Genomic DNA, 23,205 nt, shown 5'->3' with positions numbered 1-23,205 from the left:
AAGTAGTTTGTGGGGGAAAGTGAAACAATTTCAATTGAAATCAATTTGTTTCACATACAGCTTCTTCAAAGAAAGCTGATACCTGAGTTTCTGCTGGAAATTTACCATTGTATAGAATTTCTGATGTATGTACACAAAAACAGGGTATATTTTTTTCAAATATTATTTTGTTTTTTCAGTATCTTCTCTGGCACAAATAATTTTAAAGAGTGAGGGGATTTTATTCTTGTAAATACTGGCTATCCAATGGGAAATAAAGAGTAACAATTATTTCTGGGTTGTCATTAATAATCTAAATTGCTTAAATTTATTATAACACCTCAATCTTTAAAAAATGAAGGAATATCTTATGAAAGTTCTGGTAATGTGTATTTTTGTTTTCTAAGATTTCTAAACATGCTTGTTTAGATGGCTCTTTGGATCCAATAAAACAAACAGTGAGGCCTCTAAATGTGGCCATACTGATCTGATGTTCTCTGTGGGAACAAACTATAGAAATATAAGTGAGGTAGAGAACACCATACACCAAAGTATATCAACTGAACGAGGGAGAAAAAGAAAGAGAGAAAGTTATATGAAGGAAGGAGGAAAAAAGAAGAAAAGAAGGAGAGTAGAAAAAGAAGAAATACAAAATATGAACTGACTAATTACCAATAATGAAGTTGAATAAATAATCATAAAAGTCCCAGCAAAGTAAAGTACAAGATCAGAAGACATTCTAGCAAACATTCAGAGAAATATTAACATCTTTATCCCTCAAACTGTTCCAAAATATTGGAAATAAAGCAATGCTTTTGAAATCATTTTATAAGACCAGCATCACCATGATATCTAAACCAGGTAAAATCATACACAAATACAGAAAGAAAATAGCAGTCCAATATCACTGGTGAACATAAATGTGAAAACTCACAACAAAATGCTTGCAAACTGAATTCAACAATACAGTAAAATGATTACACATCATGATAAAATGAGATATATTCCAGGGATGCAAGGATGGTTTAACATCCACAAATCAGTGTGATACAACACACTAAAAACTTGAAAAATAAAAATCACATAATCATTTCAATAGATTCAGAAAAAGCTTTTGACAAAATTTAACATCCATTTATGAGGAAACCTTCAATAAAGTGGATATAGAGGGAACGTATCTCAAAATAATAAAGGGCACATATGATAAGCCCAGGGCTAACATCATACTCAGTGATGAAAAGCTGTTAACATTTCTCCTAAGATCATGAGCAAGACAAAAATATTAACTCTCACCACTTTTATATAGTATGGGAAATACTAGTTACAGCAATCAGAAAGATAAATAAATAAAAAGAATCCAAATTGGGAAGAAGGCATTAAATCTACCACTGTTTAGATGACATGATACTGTACAAAGAAAATTCTAAAGACATTCCCAAAAACATTGATAGAATTAATCAATTAATTTCCTAAATTTGTAGGTTAAGAAATTAATATACAGAAATACATTGATTGTAGTTCTACTTGCTAAAAATGAACTATCACTTGGGTATTCCAACACAAGGCCATAAGTCTGCATTTTAGAGATATGTAACTTTTAGCTCATTTTTATCTCATTGTATAGATCCAGGGGATAAGTAGCTTAAGATATATATTAACAAGGAGGAGTGGAGAGGAATGGAGGGAGAGTTAAAAAAAAAAAAAGTGAAGTAGAATGGATCCTTTAGCTGGTTCCTTATTTACACCTAAAAAAAAAATTGCTTAAGTTAGTGATGTTGTTATTGTTGTTTAGTCACTAAGTCTGACTCTTTTGCAACCCCATGGACTGTAACCCAGAAGTCTCCTCTGCCCATGGGATTTCCCAAGCAAGAATACTGGAGTGGGTTGCCATTTACTTCTCCAGGGGATCTTCCTGAACCAGGGATGGAGCTCCCACCCCCCAACACACCTCTGTCTTCCGCAATGGTAGGGAGATTCTTTACCACTGAGTCGTCAGGGAAGCCCTAAATTCATAATGGTTGGTCATGATTTCTACCTTTGCTATGTCCTTATCATCAACATAAGTTTCCATTGCCTAAGAAGCACATCTAAAAAACAGCCAATTTTTGAGACTCTTTCTTTTTCTTGCTCTCTCTTTCTCTTTCTTTCTTTTCAAATCAGAATATGCCTACCCTTTCAGCAAAATCAACATTCGGTAGTTGATTTTTTTTTTCCCCCAGTATTTGTGTTATATCTTACATCACCAATAAGATAATTGTTTATTTTGTCAAACTTTTAGCTATTCTCATGAAAAGGTTGAGTTGTACCACCTAATATTGCATGAGCTAATGAAGATCCTTAGTCAATTTTACATTCTATGCACACATTCTTAAGTAATCTTACTCAAATGGAAGATGTGGGTTATTTTTTGTAGTAAAATGACAAAATCATAGGTGTAGTTGTAATAACTCAACCAGATACTTTTCATTCTTCATGTGTGAGTATCACCCTAAGGCACTCTCTTGACATTGTTAATTCTAAAATACCTGAAAATTCAATTTCACGATACTTCTCTGTCTTTGATGACAGTCTCTACCCTTGACAAATGAACATTGTTTATGTTTTAGAGATGAAAAATGTTAGAGAGACACCGTTTTTCAGTTTTGAGTCTTTCTGTCTTTAGTCTGTCTTACAAAATTTTTTTGTAAAAAAAATGTAGATCAACAACTGGCAACTGGTAAATTTATTTAAATTTTGAAGACAGGTTCTCCTGTCCATGGGATTCTCCAGGCAAGAATACTGGAGTGGGTGGCCATTCTCTTACCAGAGGATCCTCATGACCCAGGGATCAAACCTGCATCTCTTGTGTCTCCTGCATTGGCAGGAAGGTTCTTTACCACCTCAACCTGCTAGGCAGGAGTTTTATATATATATATATATATATATATATATATATATATATATATAGTAACATGACATATATATTATACATATATATGCATGCATACATATAAATGCATGCCACTATTGCTAGATAACTAGAAAACGTTAGAATCATATGAGGAGAAAACGCTGGGTTTGCTTACATATACATTTCTGTATAGATTTCATCCCCAAAATGAATCAAAGCAGGAAAATAGATATCCTATTTTAATAAGGAGCTTTAATACTTCTCTACCACATATTATTTACCTTTTCCAATCAAGTGAAATTCTACAAAAGAAAACTCATTTTCCTTTGTATTACAGCTTGATTAATCTCCTTATTTATAATATGACTAGATACATCTACAGAATATTTTATGAAGGTCATTTAAATTCCACTAAGCAAATTAAACTAATTGACAAGGGTTGGCTGGGTATTTGTGAAGTATTATGAAGAACACAATTGGTATTACCTATTTTAAGATAACTGTTAAGAACTAGACATTTACCCCTTGTTAAATTAACAGGTTCAGTTGAGAAATCGTGGTTCATCTAATAGTCACCCACTTAGTTATACTCTGTAATTACTCTAGATGACAAAGCTACTAACACTGAAAAAAACACCAATAAGATAAATCTAAATCACGTCCCCTCATAGAGAGCTTTTTTTTTTTTTTTCAAATTTTCATATAGGGCACTCAAAAATACATTTATTAAGCTTTTACCACTAAAATAATATTACATTTTGGGGATGAAGCATATCATTGCAATTTTCAAATTTTATTATTAGTCAACATATTCTCCACTGTGATGAAAAATATTGAATTATTTACATTCTCTTAACTTTAAGAATAAAGTTTCTATTAATCTTCTCATTCTTTATGATTCATTAATCATTCCCAAAGAGTGATTAATGATCAATCATTAAAGATCAGTTGAAGAATTGATGCCTTCGAACTATGGTGCTGGAGATTCCTAAGAGTCCCCTTGACAGCAAGGAGAGCAAGCCAGTCAATCTTAAGAGAAATCAACCCTGAACACTCATTGGGAGGACTGAGGCTGAAATTGAAACTCCAGGATTTTGGTCGTCTGATGCAAACACGTGACTCATTGGAAAATTCCCTGATGATAGGAAAGATTGAGGGCAGAAGGAGAAGAAAGCATCAGAGAATGAGAAGGCTGGATGGCATCACTGATGCAATGGACATGAACTTGAGTAAACTTTGGGAGCTGGTGACGGACAGAGAGGCCTGACCTGTTGCAGTCCATGGGGTCGCAAATATTCAGACACCACAGGGTGACTGAACAACAACAACAAAAACAATAACTCTAAAAAACTGAAGGAATCAATCTACTCTTGTAGATTCAAGAAATTATACAAATTGTATGCAACATTATAAAGCTACATAATGGATCCCAAATATTTTAGATACTAACAACATATCCTAAGTGGTGTGTGGTAAAATACACTTTCTGAAAACAAATGCTTTTAGAGAGTGACTGCCTGCCACCTAATATGGACTAAATATTTGGGTTCCCCATAAATCCACAGGTTGAAACCTTAATTCCTAATGTGGTGATATATGGAGGTGAGGGCTTTGGAGGTACTTAGATTTAAATCAGGTCTTTGGGGTGGAACACCCATTATGGGGTTAGTACTTTTATCAGATGAAGAGACTAGAGGTCTCTCTCTCCATGTGAGAAATCAGCAAAAAGGTACTGATCTGGAAAGTGTACAGAAGGCTCTCACTGAGTCGGACCACTCTGACATCTGAGCATGGTGATTATGGAGCTCATCTCAGACTTCCATCCTCCAGAAATGTGAGAAATAAATGTTCGTTGTTTAAGCCACACACTGTATGGTATTCTGTTATCACAGAATTCCAGAACTAATAAAATATTCACTTATAAACATCCTGCTGCTGCTAAGTCACTTCAGTCATGTCCAACTCTGTGTGACCCCATAGACGGCAGCCCACCAGGCTCCCCCGTCCCTGGGATTCTCCAGGCAAGAACACTGGAGTGGGTTGCCATTTCCTTCTCCAATGCATGAAAGTGGAAAGTGAAAGGGAAGTTGCTCAGTCGTGTCTGACTCTTAGCAACCCCGTGGACTGCAGCCTACCAGGCTCCTCTGTCCATGGGATTTTCCAGGCAAGAGTACTGGAGTGGGTTGCCATTGCATCCTATTTAAGGTTAATTTGCAAATTTTTATTCCTGATTGCCTGATGTTCTAATTCTTGATTCCATGCATGCATGGTAAGTCACTTCAGTCGTGTCTGACTCTTTGTGACCCTGCGGACTATAGCCCACCAGGCTCCTCTATCCACAGGGTTCTCCAGTCAAGAATACTGGAGTGGGTTCCCATGCCTTCCTCCAGGTCATTTTCCTGACCTGGTTTGACAGGGATCAAACCCCTGTCTCTTAGTTCTCCTGCATTGGCAGGCGAGTCCTTTGCCACTAGCGCCACCTGGAAAGCAAAATTCTTGATTACCTAGATTCTGTTTTACATGTGTGAACATGTCAATCAACCAAAAGTATGTTTAAATAGAGTGAATGTTTGCAAACATAAAATGACAGCTCCTAAGAGTTTAGGTATATATTAGGATATGACCACAGGGTCACAAAGAGTCAGACAAATGTCCTTTCAAATGTTGAAATGGAAGCAATTGTAAAAAATAAAGTTTTACAATAAACAGATATAAGAGGGCAGATTGATCATATCAATTTTTGCCTGTTTTAATAATATCTTGAAAACATGAACTTTTGTTTGTTTGCTATTGATTTATATAGCAAAGTAATAGTGATATGAAGGCTTTCATTCAAAATCCTAGCCTTATGTCAATCAGATTAACAATTTTATTTTGATATCTGAAAGATTAACTTTTTTCTCAGTGATATTTTCATATTAGTCGTAAGCTAAATAGTGCCATTCCCCACTTCCAAACAAAATATCTAGGTCCTAATCCTAGATTCTGTGAGTCTTATATGCAAAAAGGGTCTTTATGATGTGATTAAGTTAGAAATATTGAGATGGAGAGGTTATCCTCCGGCAGGTCCTAAATGACATGATAAGTATTTTTGTAAGAAGAAGCCAGAAGGAAAGTGGATTACAAGTAGAAGAGAAGAAGTCATGAGAAAGAAGCAGAAGGAAGCCGAGTCCAAGAGAATAGATGCTATCCATGGTCCTAACTTTGAAGATGGAGGAAAGTACTATGAGCCAAAGAGTAGAGCTCTACATGCTGGAAAAGTGAAGACAGATACTTTCTTGGAGCCTCCAGAGGATGCTCAGCTTTGACAGCACATTGCTTTGTGTCCTATAAGCCACATTTCCTATTTCTGGATGCCAAAACTATAAGAGAATACATTTCTGTTGTTTTAAGACACCCAGTTTGTGGTAATTTGTTACAGTAGCCATAGGAGAATAATGCAGTATAGAAGTAAAAATCAGTCCTTTTCCAATAGTTTTTGTTGGAATACCAATACATATTACACTTTAAGAGCTATAAGTTTTCCTACTACTCAAGCAGAAAACTTAGAGGCCAAACAATATGCTCTTTCCTTGTCCTTAAAATATCCTCATCACCATATACAATTTTTTGATAAACAAATGCATTTGACAAATATTTTGAAATAAAATTCTATAAGGGAAAAGTATTTACACGATTTATACATTTAAACTCTCTATATGCATGTATATCTACATATAAACTTTATTAATCAGAATCAAAGATGCTTAAATCCACATCAGTCCTTCTGAGCCCAGTTTTGAAAGACAGTTTTAAATGTGTGCTGGAAATTCTCAGAATCTGAGACAATGCTTATTTAGGTAAAAACAGTCCACTTAACCCATGATAGAGGGTATTCTGATACATGACAAGAAGTACCCAAATAGTATCCAACAACCCGTTTCTTTGAATTACTGCTTCACCCAAAAGCAGTAAATCTCTTTTTGTTTCAAATGGAGTTTCAAGCCACTGACAGGGTTACTATCGATCCACAGCTGCAACTTCCTTTATGATTGGAAAATTGTCCACATTTCTCATTTTAAGAGCATTATCAGAGTACAGATAAGGTCTAAATCCTTTTTCTCTTCTTCTCTGATCATAGTAGTAGATTCATCCTTAGCCCAATAGCTGGTATTTACTGAGTATTTATGATATGTCAGGCACTATTACATAACTTTTACATGTATTAAGTCATCATATCAGTCTTGTAATATGAGTGATGTCTATGATGCAACTAATGTTTTACTGGTGGGAAAACTGAGGAATGGAGGTCACAAAACTTGTTCAGAGACCCATAGTTAACAAAGTAGAACAGTCTATTTGCAGAGGTAGAATCCTTAGTCACAAGGCCACTGACCTACTAAGTGTCTGTCAGCTGGAATTTCACAAGCCACTGTTGACAAATCATCTAGTGAAGACAGCAAGAAAGTAAATATCTCTTCAGTTCAGTTCAGTTGCTCAGTCGTGTCCGACTCTTTGCAACCCCATGAATCATAGCACGCCAGCCCTCCCTGTGCATCACTAACTCCCAGAGTTCACTCAAACTCATGTCCTTTGAGTCAGTGATGCCATCCAGCCATCTCATCCTCTGTCGAACCCTTCTCCTCCTGCCCCCAATCCCTCCCAGCATCAGAATCTTTTCCAATGAGTCACCTCTTCGCATGAGGTGGCCAAAGTACTAGAGTTTCAGCTTCAGCATCAGTCCTTCCAATGAACAGGACTGATCTCCTTTAGGATGGACTGGTTGGATCTCCTTGCAGTATCTCTTAGCTGATGCCAAACACATACATTTGTGTACACACATTTAAATTTTTCAAGTGTCAAATATAATATGCATCTATGATGAGCTGAACTAGCTGACCACTTATTAGTAAATAGCATAACGCTCCAGCCATCTGCATAGTCTCCACTTATAAAACATTAGAAACTTTGGTCTTATGTATGGTGGTGGTGGTTGTGTCTGACTCTTGTGACCCCATGGACTGTAGCCTGCCAGACTACTCTGTCCATGGGATTCTCCAGGCAAGAATGCTGCAGTGGGTTGCCATTTCCTTCTCCAGGGGATCTTCCTGACCCAGGGATCGAACCCAGGTCTCCTGCATTGTAGGCAGATTCTATACATAAGTCAGGTCTTATGTATAGGGGATACACAAATTAGCAAGATACAGTCTGTAGGATCTACCTCTAAATTTTTTTAATGTAATATGTAATCCAGATATATGTACTTATCTCTAGGAAATATATAAGTGGTATTGTCTGATCCATAAATTCAATGTGAAAATCTGTCATGTAAAAATATACATATATATTTAAAAATTTTATTTAAAATTAAATTTTAAACAGCTGCACATTTAAATTTATTACAATGATAAGAAAAATTTTGTGGAATATAAATATTTTTCTCTTGAGTCTTTTAAACTCTGCTGGATTTAAGTAGTTCATAAACCCAAGTAACCAGAATCAGTTTAGTAAAACCTGTTTAGCAAAAACAATTTTGTAAAAACACATCCGAGCTTATCCAGGCTGAGTTACTTTAGACATCTCACTTTCACATGATACAACTGTCAAAACTGGTTTTAGACAATCTGATATATGATACACATTTTATGCATTTTTGTTCCCTGCTTAGATCTCTCATAGGTATTAATGACAGGACAATTTTCTGAGTTACTTGTCTGAGACTGCCTCTCCCCTAGGTTTCCAGCATATTGGGTTAATGGGGGTGAGGCAGAAGACTGAGAAGGGTAACACATTCGCCACTGCTTCAAAAGGCTCCATCTAAGTGGAAGAGTGCCCGTTAGTTGGGGATTCTTGGTCTTTTTCTTCCTTCTTTGTTTACTCTCTCCAAGCAAGTGGTCTGTTTATCTATCTAACCATCTTCTGTTATTGTTCTTTAGTTGCTAAGTCATGTCTGAATCTCTGTGACCAAATGGACTTTAGCCAGCCAGGCTCCTCTGTCCACGGAGGATTCTCCTAACAACAATACTAGAGTGCATTGCCATTTATTTTCCAGAGAATCTTCTCAACCCAGGAATCAAACCTGCCTCTCTTGCATTTCAGGTGGATTCTTTACCACTGAGCCACCAGGGAAGTCCATCTATCTGTATGTATGTAATATACATGACTCTATATGCTGTTACAGGGCTTACCTGGTGGCTCAGTCAGAGAAGGCAATGGCACCCCACTCCAGTACTCTTGCCTGGAAAATCCCATGGACAGAGGAGCCTGGTAGGCTGCAATCCATGGGGTCGCTAAGAGTCAGGCACGACTGAGCGACAATGGTGAAGAATCCGCCTGCAATGCAGGAGCCACAGGAGATGCAATTGTGATCCCTGGGTTGAGAAGATCCCCTGGTGGAGGAAATGGCAACTCACTCCAGTATTCTTGCCTCAGGAAACCCATGGACAGAGGACCGTGGTGGGCTACAGTCCATGGGGTTGCAAAGAGACACGACTGAAGCAACTGAGCACATATATGGTATATTTAGTACATTCCTTTTCCTTTATGTTTTCCATTAATATTTGTCTAGTCATTGTTATATCTTATGTTTTGTATGTTTCCATGTCATGCTATATTGAAATGAGCATGTTTCAGCAACTGTGTGTCTTGGGAATGGATAAAGCATACTCATATTCATGTGCAAAAACCAGCATGATAATAGTCAACAAAATTTATTCATAGCTTTGTATTTTAAAATATAGCTACAAGAAAATATACACTTTGTGGGGAAAAAGATGTCCTATGTTTTCAACTGGTCTTGGATAAGATTAATGGTAAAAGTTCTGTCTCTTTGGTCTTCTGCCCTTGGAGGGTGAACTTCTTAATACTAGGTTGCTTGTAAAGCCCATTTTAGAAATACCTAAATCAAGTCCTGTAGTCTAGTCTTTCACTTTAAATAAACGTATTTCATTTTCATCTGCCTAACTTTGAATATTTTTCAGGTTGTTACTTCCTGTGCTTACACTTAAGAAAAAAAAAATGTAGGTGCACTTTTTTTTTTGATGTTCCCTTCCAGTAATTTTTTATTTCTTTTCATTCTATTCATGTATAGCTATGTATCTCTTTTTATTCCAAATAAATTAATATGAAACCCTTCTTGCCTTTGAACTAGAATTTTTAAAAAAAGTCAAGCTTTATTCTGTTTCTCCTTATCTTGAGAGAAGAGCACATAAAGGGGTCAGAGAATGCCTTCCTAAGGCTGAGTAGGGTCTTATATGGATGACCTGAGCTCAGCTCTCTGTTTTGAACTTTAGTGATCTGACCATTTTCAGGGCTTCACCATTCTCTGTTTCATCCCTTAGGAAATGATTTTAAATGCATTGAGATTTAAATTGTCATTAAATTTTATGCCTTCATTATATTTTTGATATCATTGTTTGGCTGAATTTAACTGCTCCTTTTATAAGCTGTAAAGGTTGAAATATTCTGGAATTCAGTTGTATTGTCAATGTAATCATTTGTGAATTCCATCCACCAAGGTTATAGGCACAGACTAAATAACTCTTAGATAATGGCTTTAAAATGCTGCATAAAGATTCATGGCTCTTAAGATAGGGATCCCAAAGCATAACTGGAATAAATTAGACCCGTAAACTCAAAATGCCACATCATCTGCTTCTTTTTAATTGAAAATAGTTCCTCTGCATATTTTATCATGAGCTCTGAAAGGGAAACTCCACAGGGTGACACCTAGGCTGACCTCCAAGCTCCTGTTGCATAGCCTCTGGAACCTGATCAGTGTTCCCATTATTTCTCTTTGTCACATACAGTGACAAGCTAGTCTACTAGTCTACTGATGGTCCAGACCCCTGGTCACCATTAATATTTGAGGGAGATCGATGCCATTCTCTCAGCACTTACACTTTTAGAGTGTTTCCGGAAACACAATTTGTGGTGCCCTGCTTGTTCTGTCCTGTGTCGTCATTCCCCAAATCATGGGTCACTACCAGGTACCTTCAATCAAGCCTGCAACCAGAGACCATGTTAATCATCCAGGAAATATCTGGTGATGTATGGAAACTCTTTGGTTGTCGCAACTGGGTCAAGAGTTTGCTATTGACATCTGGTGGGTAGAGACCAAAGCTGTCATGAAATATGCAATGTTGTTTTGCTGTTGTTTAGTCTCTAAGTCATATCTGACTCTTTGTGATCCCATGGACTATAGCCTGCAAGGCTTTTCTATCCATGGAATTTTCCAGGCAAGCATACTGGAGTGAGTTTCCATTTCCTTCTCCAAGAGATATTTCTGACCCAGGGATCAAGCCCGTGTTTCCTGCATTGGCAGGTGGATTCTTTAACACTGAGTTACCTGAAAAGCTCCTAAACATACAATACAGCTCCCCAAAATGATGAATCAATCTAGCCCAACCTGTAAATAGCACTGATGTTGAGAAATCTTTTTTTTTTTAAACGTTATAGATCTGAAGCCAAACCTCTGAGCTCCAGATAACATTATTTTTCAACTTCTTTTCAATCTTGACAGTACCAAGTGTCTGATTAAATAAATTTAATTTCCCAGTCACCTGAAATATCTAAACTCTTTCATTAGTGTAGCCAACGACATCCACATACATCTCCAATTATTCATGGTGGGTAACAATTTTTATTACTAAAATGTTAGTTCCCTAATGAGATAACAATGATTGAAGAAGCCATCTGGAAACTTTCTCACCAGAACAGAAAAAAAATTTAAAAATACCTATTCAAAGAGTACCACTGCACAGAGAGGGAAGAGTAAAATTAGTGCTAAAATAAGAATGCAAACCAAATACTTGTAGAGTACATCAGAAGAAGTTCATACATTTGCATAATCTGATTTTGAATTTAAATTTGATTAGCGGGTGTTTTAGTAGCATTGTGACTTTGTAACCTTCTAAGATTGACTCAGCAGCTTCAATTCACCTACAGAAGCTGTTTTGGCATTGATTTTCAATAAAACACTTGTCTCAGCATTGTGCAAAGAATATCATTGATAATAATCAGCTAGCTTTAATACTGTAACAAGCCCTACATCAGTATCCTTATTCCTTATTCAACTGGTAAATAAACAGAGTATATAGTATCTGTAGCCTGCACCTTATGAATCCTAAAATTCTCACCACGTTTTCCCCATGAACAAAGAGCAGGTGCATCCTGTGGAGCTGAGATGCTGTGAGTAAGAGGGCTTACTGCCAATGCTTATAAAGAACAATACTTGACTCTGATACTGGGGAGATTAAGTCAGAACATAAGAAAGAAAACACGCCCCTGCCCTCCAAACAGGGGTTTAAGAATATAAATTGGCACAAGGTTTGAAAAGTGCATTGATTTAGAAGAAATAGTTCTAAGTTCCAAGGTTTAAATTCCAGTTATGCTACTTAGTTATTTATCATATGAAAGAACAGACAAAATTGTAAACAGTTTTAAATTATCCTTGGATGATTTATGTAAATATAAATCTTGAAGATCATTTTATAGCAACTAATATATTTCAAATGTTGTTTCACAAGAGTTTTTACTTTGAATATTTAGTTTAATTTATCTTAGACATTGTTTCATGATAAAGAAACTTATATTAGCTATTGAAGAATGATACTAAATGAATATAAGACAAAATGAATATTCTGATTCTCTTTCACTGAAGGAAGGTTTCTTATCCTATGCTCTTAAGTAATGAAGATGTAGGAGCAAACTAAAGAGAAAGAATCCTAAGGTCTATGGTCTAAATTTAGAAAATGTCTAGGTCCATCTTGGGAGACCTGAGGCTAAAATGGTCCTTTGAGAATTAATCAGTTATGTGGATGAGATGCTCTGTCAATTCTCACACTCTGATTAGATATAAGAAAATTTATACTTCCTGGCTGAAGATTTACTTTATCTTTACTTTGGAAACTATTCAGTCAATAGCTGTTCATGACTCCAAAACAGGGAGAGACATTTATTATCTAATATTTAGGTTTTTTAATATTATTTTTTTGCTTTACAAGTGGTGCTAGTGTTAAAGAACCCACCTGCCAATGCAGGAAACATAAGAGACATGGGTTCAATTCCTGGGTCTGGAAAATTCCCAGGAGAAGAGCATGGCAACCCACTCCAGTATCCTTACCTGAAGAATCCTCATGGGCAGAGGAGCCTGGTGGGCTACAGTCCATGGGGTTGCAAAGAATCAGACACAGCAGAAGCAACTGAGTATGCACTTTGTTTTTACACTGGCTGTTTCAACAAACCCCCTAGGAATTCTGAATGAGATAGGATTATAGAATCCATGTTACTGGGAATCCATGTTGGTGGGAAAACCAAAGCAAGATCAGTCCTGACATGTGAGCTAACTTCCTTATGAGCATATTTCCTTTTATAATAATATATCATCATAGTTTACCCTCTATCATCCAATTGTAAAGAGCATCTTTTAAGAATGTCTTCTGGAACCCCTATTCCTTTAACACAGGACCTGCCTTCCTACTTACACTCTACCCTTTAATCCCAGGATCACTGTGGGAACAGGCATGTTCTTAAGTGACTGAACACAGCTGATGTTGCTGTTGTTGTTTTCAAGGAATGTGCACCTGACTCAAATTAGACCACCACCTAATTCACACAGTAAATTTGTCTAGAGATAATTGGATTCTTGTAGAGCTATTCTGTCCTTTCCATGGAGTTTTTGAATTTGGCAACAAAGAAACCATTATAGAAGTCTTTCTTTAATGATATAAACTGTGAATTGCAAACTGTGAACACTATGGATGATCAACCACATGGGTATTCTGGCCACCATGTAGAGGATGCCATTGTGTACTGAAACGAAAGGAAGCACATATTCTGAGAGAAATACTGGCAAGATATTGAGAGATGTCTGACTCATGTTTTGGCAAATCATTGCAGCTTAATTTATTTAGTTATGCAAATACCAATTTGTTACTTTAAGCTTTCTCTATCAACATCATGTCAGTACCCAATTAACATTTTTTTTTACTACTCAGCTGCATTCTTCCCCTTCCTGTTATTTTGCTGATAAATCCATCCTTGAATTCTTTATACTAATATAAATTTCTCTTTCCACTTAAGTCAATTTTAGTAAGTATTTATCTGCCAACAAAAGAGCCTAAGTAATATAACTGCTACATTGAAAAGCTGGAAGTATTTGTCACTCAATCATGTCCAACTCTTTGTGACCCCATGCGCTGTAGCCTGACAGTCTCCTCTGTCCATGGGATTCTCCTGGAAGAATACTGAAGTGGGTTTCCATTCCCTTCTTTAGGGGATGTTCCTGATCCAGGGATTGAACTCAGGTCTCCTGCACAGCAGGCAGATATTATTTACCATCTGAACCACCAGAGAAACCCAACTGCTACATTAGATTGTTTTATTTCAATGTCTTGTTTTGACAAAATTATGACCAATCTAGACAGCATATTAAAAAGCAGAGACATTACTTTGTCAACAAAGGTCCATCTAGTCAAGGCTATGGTTTTTCCAGTGGTCATGTATGGATGTGAAAGTTGGACTATAAAGAAAGCTGAGTGCCAAAGAATTGCTGGTTTTGAACTGTGGTGCTGGAGAAGACTCTTGGACTGCAAGGAGATTCAACCAGTCCATCCTAAAGGAGCCCAGTCCTGGGTGTTCATTGGAAGAACTGATATCAAAGCTGAAACTCCAATACTTTGGCCACCTGATGTGAAGAGCTGACTCATTGGAAAAGACCCTGATGCTGGGAAAGACTGAGGGCAGGAGGAGAAGGGGATGACAGGATGAGATTGTTGGATGGCCTCACCGACGCAATGGACATGGGTTTGGGTGGGCTCTGGGACTTGATGATGGACAGGGAGGCCTGGCATGCTGCAGTTAAAAAGAGTTGGACACGACTAAGAGACTGAACTGAACTGAATAATCCTCTTCACAATATCAAAATTTGACTCTCCTATTTCCGTGCTGCTGCTTCTAAGTCACTTCATTTCAGTGCTACATCATCAAATTTTCCATATTTTTTAATCAGATCTATTTCCATTGTTTACTTGATTTAATTAAGCAATATATTTTCCTTTGATGCATTTATTCTATATCAGTCATGGGCTGCAGTCTTTCAACCATTCTGAAGCAAGTTGAAGTCAGGCCTAAAGTGTAAGAGTGAGTAGAAATGCCCTTTTTCTTGAATTGCAGATTTAACATGAACTTAGGCATGTATGCTCTTTAGGGTTATGTCAATAAATGGGTGGCAATGTAAAATATTAAGACCATCAATGAGTAAAAGGATGTGATAGACAGCAACTTTAAGAATGTTGCTGCTGCTGCTACTGCTAAGTCGTTTCAGTCCTGTCAGACTCTGTGCAACCCCAGAGACGGCAGCCCACCAGGCTCCCCCATCTCTGGGATTCTCCAGGCAAGAACACTGGAGTGGGTTGCCATTTCCTTCTCCAATGCATGAAAGTGAAAAGTGAAAGTGAAGTCTCTCAGTAGTGTCCGACTCTTCATGACCCCATGGACTGCAGCCCACCAGGCTCCTTCATCCATAGGATTTTCCAGGCAAGAGTACTGGACTGGGGTGCCATCACCTTCTCCCTTATTGATGTTAACAGTACCTAAAGTGAAGATTCCACTAGAGTCTGTAGGAAAGTTGAATCTAATATCTTATATGGAAGATCACATGATTGTCCAGAACCATCTTAACTGTGAAATGCCTTTTTCTGAAGCATTGAAATTGGGCCTATTGTATATAGAGCAGTTATTGACAAGCACCAACCAATTTAGACTAAAGCTTCACATCTGATTTCTGTTTTCTCAGAGTTGTGTTGATGACTGAAGCCATGTACTCACGTCTGATTAAGTTTTCAAGTTTTTTTCTTCCCTGCTGTCTGCATATTTAACTTGTATGATGAAGAAGAGATTTCTTGATGGTCTTCTCACAGAGTCAGTTTGGTTCACAAACAGGAGACTTCTGTTTTCCCAAGTGAGGGGGCAGTAGGGAAACTGGTCCCACATCTGCACCCACTACCTTACCTGGGCCTCCCCGAGGTGGGAGAGGAAGCTAAAGACCCCTGGCTATTAGAGTATTATTGGGAGACATTCCACACTGGACAGCCTCACAAAGGCCTGAACACAGAGTATGAATCTGTATTCATCTTTATAACTTGTCAGAACAAAGAACATCAAACAACTCAGGAATACATTCCTTCAAGATTTTTTTTTTTTTTTGGTAAAAAGAGACCAGCATGTACACAGTGAGTCAATATGACCTTGGCACCTTGAAAGGGAGTCTTACTATGTAAGGAGTAATAGCACTGGTGTCCCAGGAAGGGAGAAATTTTCATCTTTTTTTAAATTAATTTTTAATGGAGTATAGTTGCTTTACAATGTAGTGTTATTTTCTACTGTACAGCAACATGGATCCAGCCATACATACACATACACCGCCTCTCTCATTTGGATCTACTTCCCATTCAAGTCACCATTTTGCATTAAGTAGAGTTCCCTGTGCCATACAGTATGTTCTCATTAGGTATATATTTTATGCATAGATATACAAATCTTGCTTTTAACAAAGATATTATTTCTGGCCAATGTTTCTTTATATCTTTAATAATTAAAGCAAATGTATAACATATGCCTGACAGACCACAAATGGGCTGCTTTAGTTGGTGTAAAAAATTCAAGTTAACAATGTATGAACCAGAATGACTACTCTACACCTCAGCATGTGAAAATATCTTTCATCACATGATATATCAAACTCCTTACATTACTTGATGTGAGAGCTAGTCTTTCATTTTAGATATTCCAAATGTGTACCATGGGGGAGTTTCTTTAACCTAAACTTTTACCAGAGTATAACTCATTTGGTCATATAAGTAAGGTGTGACTCCCTTCCCCCATAGAATTGGGGCAAATTTTAGGTGACAGCAGAGTAATCCCTCATAATTGGTTTAGGAATGAAAGCATTGTGAAGCAGAAGGTAGAAAACATATCACCAGCTGAATAATCTTTGCAGAAATCGTGCATATCTCAGAGAATTCAGAGCTTCTGACCAACCACCTTTTGATAAAACCTGCTCTAAGACTTACTTGTGATTGCAAGACTAAGTCCTGTATTTATAATTTTATGGAAAAAGATAGAACTTCATATCATGGCAGATCATCAGACTGACCTCCTGTCAGAGGCTGTGGATCACAGCTGTTGTTATATTTGCCAGATAAGAAGTGAACTGCCTGGCTTCAGGAAAGACGTCACCCACTGCCGTATTTCCACATCCAGAGGCAAAGCAGAAAGCTGGTATACCTAGCATTTGACCAGAACAGAAAATTAAATGTGCTCCTATGTACTCATATTTACTGTAAAACTGAATTTTGAAGATGCATGCTAATTTACCTAAAAGCAATTTAGGGGCAAGCAGGAGACTCCCATGTGTAGTGCTCCAGGCTGTGTGCAGGAACAGAGTAGTTTTCACTGACTGGTGCAGGATCAATTTTAACTACTCTTGAAAACCATATCATCAACTTATATTTTAATCTTATACCCCATGAAACAATTAATTCCATGTAAGGAGTTAATTCTAAAGGAGAAATAAGCCAAACCATTAAAATTATATGAACATAAAAAGTACTTTTCATGATGAGATATTGAAAGATGTTTCAAGTTTAGACACCTAAGGAAAAAAAAATTACAAAAGGAAGACTGGCACGTTTGATAGAAAACTGATATTTTTTCCTTACTTTCATTTTATCCATGGAAAAACTGATAATCAGAGGCACAGACAAAGTCAGATGACTGCTGGAGACAGAATTAAGATGAACACTCTGAGTAGTTCATTAAAAATGTGCCTGGAGCAATTATTCAACTTATCATCAGGAACGAGCCCTAGTTCTCCAGTCTGAAATCTACTCATCAGAGCCTTCACATGGCAGAATCACAGACAGGAGCAGCGACCCCCAAATGAAGCTGACCCGGATTAAAGAAGCCCTGAATAAAACATGTTGACAACAACACAAGCTAGAACATTTATGACAGGTCTGCTATCCTATGTCAGCTTCCTCATAGAGGCAATTAATTTTCCCATGGAGCAGGCGGAAGTTGTGACAAAATCAATGATATTAATTATTCAATGAGTGGTGCCAAGGTGAAATACATAAAACCACAAGTCAGATATGTTTATCATCAGGCAACACTGGTAATTAAATTTATTTTATAATTAAATTCAATTTTTGTTTATATGAAAAAATCTTTAGTAGAATAAAACAGAAAAATGTTCTAACCTGATGGTAACAAAAGCAGACCTATGGTTCCATTAAACGGTTTTCTGAGGAGGATGAGAAATGCTTGATTTTTATGTTTTCCCAATATGTGCACCTGACATAATGCACAATCATGTCTAATTGACTCTATGACATTGGCTTTAATACATGTCTCTCACATACCAATAAAGGTTTATAATATCTTTCTTTTATTTAAGCATCCTCAACATACTATTCTCAGGTGAAAAACACATTTCTATTATTTTCTTTTAAACCTATTGGCTTTTAATATTTATTTTTCATTAATAAAATTCATTGATGTCTTAGAATACTGACAAACAATATTTTTTCTTCATAACTACTACTTCATTGCACTCAGAAGACATGTGGTTTTACGTGTTTTCCTAACTGAAAATTCCATCATGACGGTCCTCACGACAGAAGCACTGAGGGGTAGAGGAGCAGGCAGCCAGTCCAATACTTAGTAGTGAAGCAAGATACAGCCCTCCCCACACACATTTTCACATTCAAGATTGCCAAAAATTTAGAGTGATTGGTTTTGCAATTTAAAAATGTACACATACACACACACACACACACACACATATATATCTTGGGCTCCCCTGATGGTTCAGTTGGTAAAGGATCCACCTAGAATGCAGAAGACCACCTGCAATGCTGGAGACCTGGATTCAATCCCTGAGTCAGGAAGAATCCCTGCAGAAGTAAATGGAAACTCACTCTAGTATTCTTGCCTGGTATATCCCATAGACAGAGGAGCCTGGTGGGTTGCAGTCCATGGGGTCACAGGAGTAGGACAGAACTTGCTGACTAAGCCAACAACATATGTGTGTATATGTGTGTGTATGTGTGTGTGTGTGTATGTGTGTGTACATATATGCCTAAACGGAAGCTTGAGGTACTTTTTCTGAGACACAGCCATACTATATAGGTATTTTGTGTTTGTCCAGAGGCCTATGCACATATATGTTCTTGCATATGTATATTTCTGTGTCTGTATATGCATGAGAGAGAAAGAAAGATAGAAAGAGAGAGCTCATTTCAGAAAACATTTCATCTCAAGGGAAAAGCAGCTGAGCACTATGTTATGCATCAAAGGTAAAGATAAGATACAGCTTGGAGTAGAGGAGTAATACTAAATGCAGGGTTCGTTACTCAAGTTTCCTTTCAGCTTATACCAAGTGTCCTTGTGCCTCAGTCTTAGAGACATGGGTTTGCCTTTAATGAATAATATACTTTAAAAAAAAAAAAGGCAGATGTTATTAGTAATAGTATCCTCATGGGATTTTGAGTACAAAGTGAGCATGCATTTCAGCTGTTGACCTTAGTAGGGCTGGCAACCATGCCAATACTTTTAAGATTGTTAAGGAGAGTGCCCTCCGCAGAGACATCACTGAGTTTTAGACAGCAGTGGCATCTGCAGAGATGGTCCCCTGGGCAGCAGTGCTATGGAGTTCCCAAGTTGCCAGGTGCCAGTGCTTTAGCGTGACTCCAGACATAGAAAACCACAGGTAGAGTAGGCGAGGAAATTGATACTTGCCACAAAATACCCATAAAACTGATGCATGAGATGATTTCAATTCCTAGAATTTTCTGGGGTTTTGAGATGTGTTTAGTAGGGGCAGTAATCCTCATAAAGCAAGTAGGAGCAGAACCAGAGAAAAATATCTTTTGTGTTTATAATTATCTTTAACTGCTTAGTTTTGCAGACGGTGTGGTATTTTCCTAGCCATGCCTTATTTCTCCACTGTCTAGGAGTCTCAGAGGCCACAAGTGACATTGAATCATTCTGTGTGTGTGTGCATGTGTGTGACTATGGTATGCATGACTCATATCACACACTATCTACCTATAGAAATCTTATCACGTTTGTATAGGTGCTGTCAATTTATTTTAAAAGCCATAATTGAATTTAAGTATAAAATAGTAGCCACTAACTTAATATTAAGAAAATTTATTTTTATTTTAAATTGGTTGGAAAATAATCATCTATTAAAAATCTGTTTTCTTTACATATAACATTCTATTTCACAGATTCCCAAAACATCTCTGCTTACAGAATTCTTTAGATTTAATTTTCTTTTTTTTTTTTTTCAAAGCACCACTGGGCCAAAGTGAACGTGAAGTCGCTCAGTCGTGTCTGACTCTTTGTGACCCCATGGACTGTAGCCTATCAGGCTCCTCCGTCCATGGGATTTTCCAGGCAAGAGTGCTGGAGTGGATTGCCATTTCCTTCTCCAACCACTAGGCCAAAGGGAATCCTAAATCCTAGTTGCATTTATATTAGTTCAGCCTAACAACTTAAAGGGCTTCCCAGGTGGCGCTGCTACTGCTAAGTCGCTTCAGTCGTGTCGGACTCTGTGCGACCCCATAGACGGCGGCCCACCAGGCTCCCCCGTCCCTGGGATTCTCCAGGCAAGAACACTGGAGTGGGGTGCCATTTCCTTCTCCAATGCATGGAAGGGAAAAGTGAAGTCGCTCAGTCGTGTCCGACTCTTCGCGACCCCATTGTCTGCAGCCTACCAGGCTCCTCCCTCCATGGGGTTTTCCAGGCAAGAGTACTGGAGTGGGGTGCCATTGCCTTCTCCACAGGTGGCGCTAGTGGTAAAAAGAAAAAAAAAAAAAAAAAAACCCGCCTGCCAATGCAGGAGACATAAGCGATGAGAGTTCGATCCTTGGGTCAGGAAGGTCCCCTGGAGGAGGGCATAGCAACCCACCCCAGTATTCTTGCTTGGAGAATCCAATGGACAGAGGAGACTGGTGGGCTACAGTCGGGGTCGCAAAGAGTGGACACGAGTAAACCAAAACAAAAGAACTTTAAAAAGTATTCTTAAGAATAATCAGCGCAGAACCACTTAAACTTCCACCCAGACTGCATGCTGTCACCTTTGTTTTCTTTTCTACATTGTTTTTCTCTGTGTTTCCTTGGTCATCACTGAAGATCCAGTTTCACAATGGTAAGACATCACAGAAAGAAGTTTAGTAATCTGATGTTTAACCTATAAATCACTTTGTGTTCAGTTTTCACAGCCTCCAATAGATACCATTGTGTTTCCCTCAGATAATTAAAATGTCTTAAATTTTATTCTTGAATTTAATTCAATCATTTAACGGAATCGTTTAAAAGTTTCAAACAACCTCATGAATTCACTGTCCTACTCTGAGTGGACTTCAGTGTTTGGTTTGGAAAAATCAGATGTATTTAAAAGTCATTACAAGTGTCAGAGTAAAAATATAGTAGTTCTAAATACATATACTAAAATGTTTACCAAAAAGGAAACACTGTTGACAATATTATTTGTCATTATAGACAAAAGCAAATGAAAGTTGATGCTATCAAAGTAAATTAAATGTTCAGGGACTATAAACCTTAGTATCATATATATAGTTCTAGGCTAACATTTGCAATATAACCCTAAATTTTAAAGGCTTTTCTTTCTTTCAGAAGACATTAATATAATACTATCTAATGTTTATATGGTGAAAGTGAATTTAAAAAAGAGATAAGATGTGTTTTCACTTTGGTATCAGAGAAGCTTTTTGCCTAAGAATTATTTCCAGAAGAATTGTTTTTCTATGTATTGTTTCTCTGTAAATTGAGATTTCTTCAGCATAATACCAAGCCATATTAATAAGTTTCTCATACTCATATTAATAAGTATGTAGCAGGAATAAGAAATTTAATTAAATACCCTCACAAATAAAAGTTCAGTACAAGCAAAAAGCTGTTGTTTTGTTCACAAATAAGCAGGCAAGATAAAAAAATTAATAAAAAGCAAATGTTAAATATTTTCTGAATAAAAATTTACACACATTTGTATATACATCATTTTTCTAATACATTATTTCTAAGATATTTTCAAATATCATTAACAAGTTTCATTTCTATCATATAGTATTTCCTTCTATATAATGGAATGCTAAAATCAAACATCTAAAATGGTAAATACATAGAAGGCATTACAGTAGTGCTAGAAATGAAGAGTAGTTCTGGAGGGGTAGCATGTATGTTTTGCTTCCTCTACAACCATCCTTCTGTGTCTGCTTACCCTGTCTGAACTCCCACGCTCCTCACTACAGCATCACATTTTAGCCTGGTGTGTCAAGGGTCTTATTCCTGGCGGTTCTGCAGATCTAGCTCCCATGTTGGCATGTGACCTAGGCAAGGCCCAGCTGTAGAAGGTCCTTACTCACTCCAGCATCCCAGGAAAGTGCAGTGGAAAAACCTGCCTCTCAGTGGTCATGAGATACTGGCATTTGTTTTTAAGGTTAAGATTTACATTGTACACCAACATCCAACTGAGAGATCTTCATGAGGTTTCAAACCAAAAGGTTTAAAATACCTATTGTGTCTCCTAGTTTCTGCCCTGAACCCCAGCAGTTCTGTTCCAGTCCCATGCACAACTATGCGTTGCGATTCTGATTCAGATTCATAGTGGCACATATCTTATTTTTGCACATGATTGGTTCCTATTTCCATTTTATCTAAATTTTGTGCTTGAAAGAATAAAAGGTAGTTGTCTGCCACATAAAATAACAGCACAGACTTTGCTAGAGGTCTGCAAAATAGTATTAAAAAAAGTTCTGGTCTTTAAAATGAACAAAGGGTGAAATATATCAACAACAATACAGTTGAATTAATTTCTTATAACTTCTGAAACAGGGTAAATAAAAGTCATAAACTGGATCTCAAAAGTGGGAAAGGAATAAAGAAAATAGAGAAAAGGGATAAACGTAGCTCAAATAGCAAGGGGTAAGAAAAAAAAATTTTATATTCAGAAATGATCCTCTCTCAGGATAATAGATTTCAACAGAAAGCAAGTGCAAAGAAATTGGAAACAGCTAAGTGAAAATTCAGGAAAATGACTTTAATCCAATTAGGAACTGCCTGTCATAAAAGCTTTATATCAGGGCTGAACAGAAACACCTGGGCACTTTTGACAGGCTAGTTTAAGGCCCTCATTCAAAATAAAGATTAAAAAGTGGATATTTAGTAGGAGAGAGAACTTCTCTCCACAAATGTTCATATCACATTTATTTTGAAATAAAGGATTAATAACCAATAACAAGATAAAGGTAACCAAAGTCCTCCCTGAT

This window comes from Bubalus bubalis, chromosome 1, assembly GCF_019923935.1.
Source record: "Bubalus bubalis isolate 160015118507 breed Murrah chromosome 1, NDDB_SH_1, whole genome shotgun sequence".
Taxonomy (NCBI): Eukaryota; Metazoa; Chordata; class Mammalia; order Artiodactyla; family Bovidae; genus Bubalus; species Bubalus bubalis.
The sequence above is the reverse complement of the archived record's forward strand: the minus strand, read 5'-3'. Positions refer to the sequence as shown.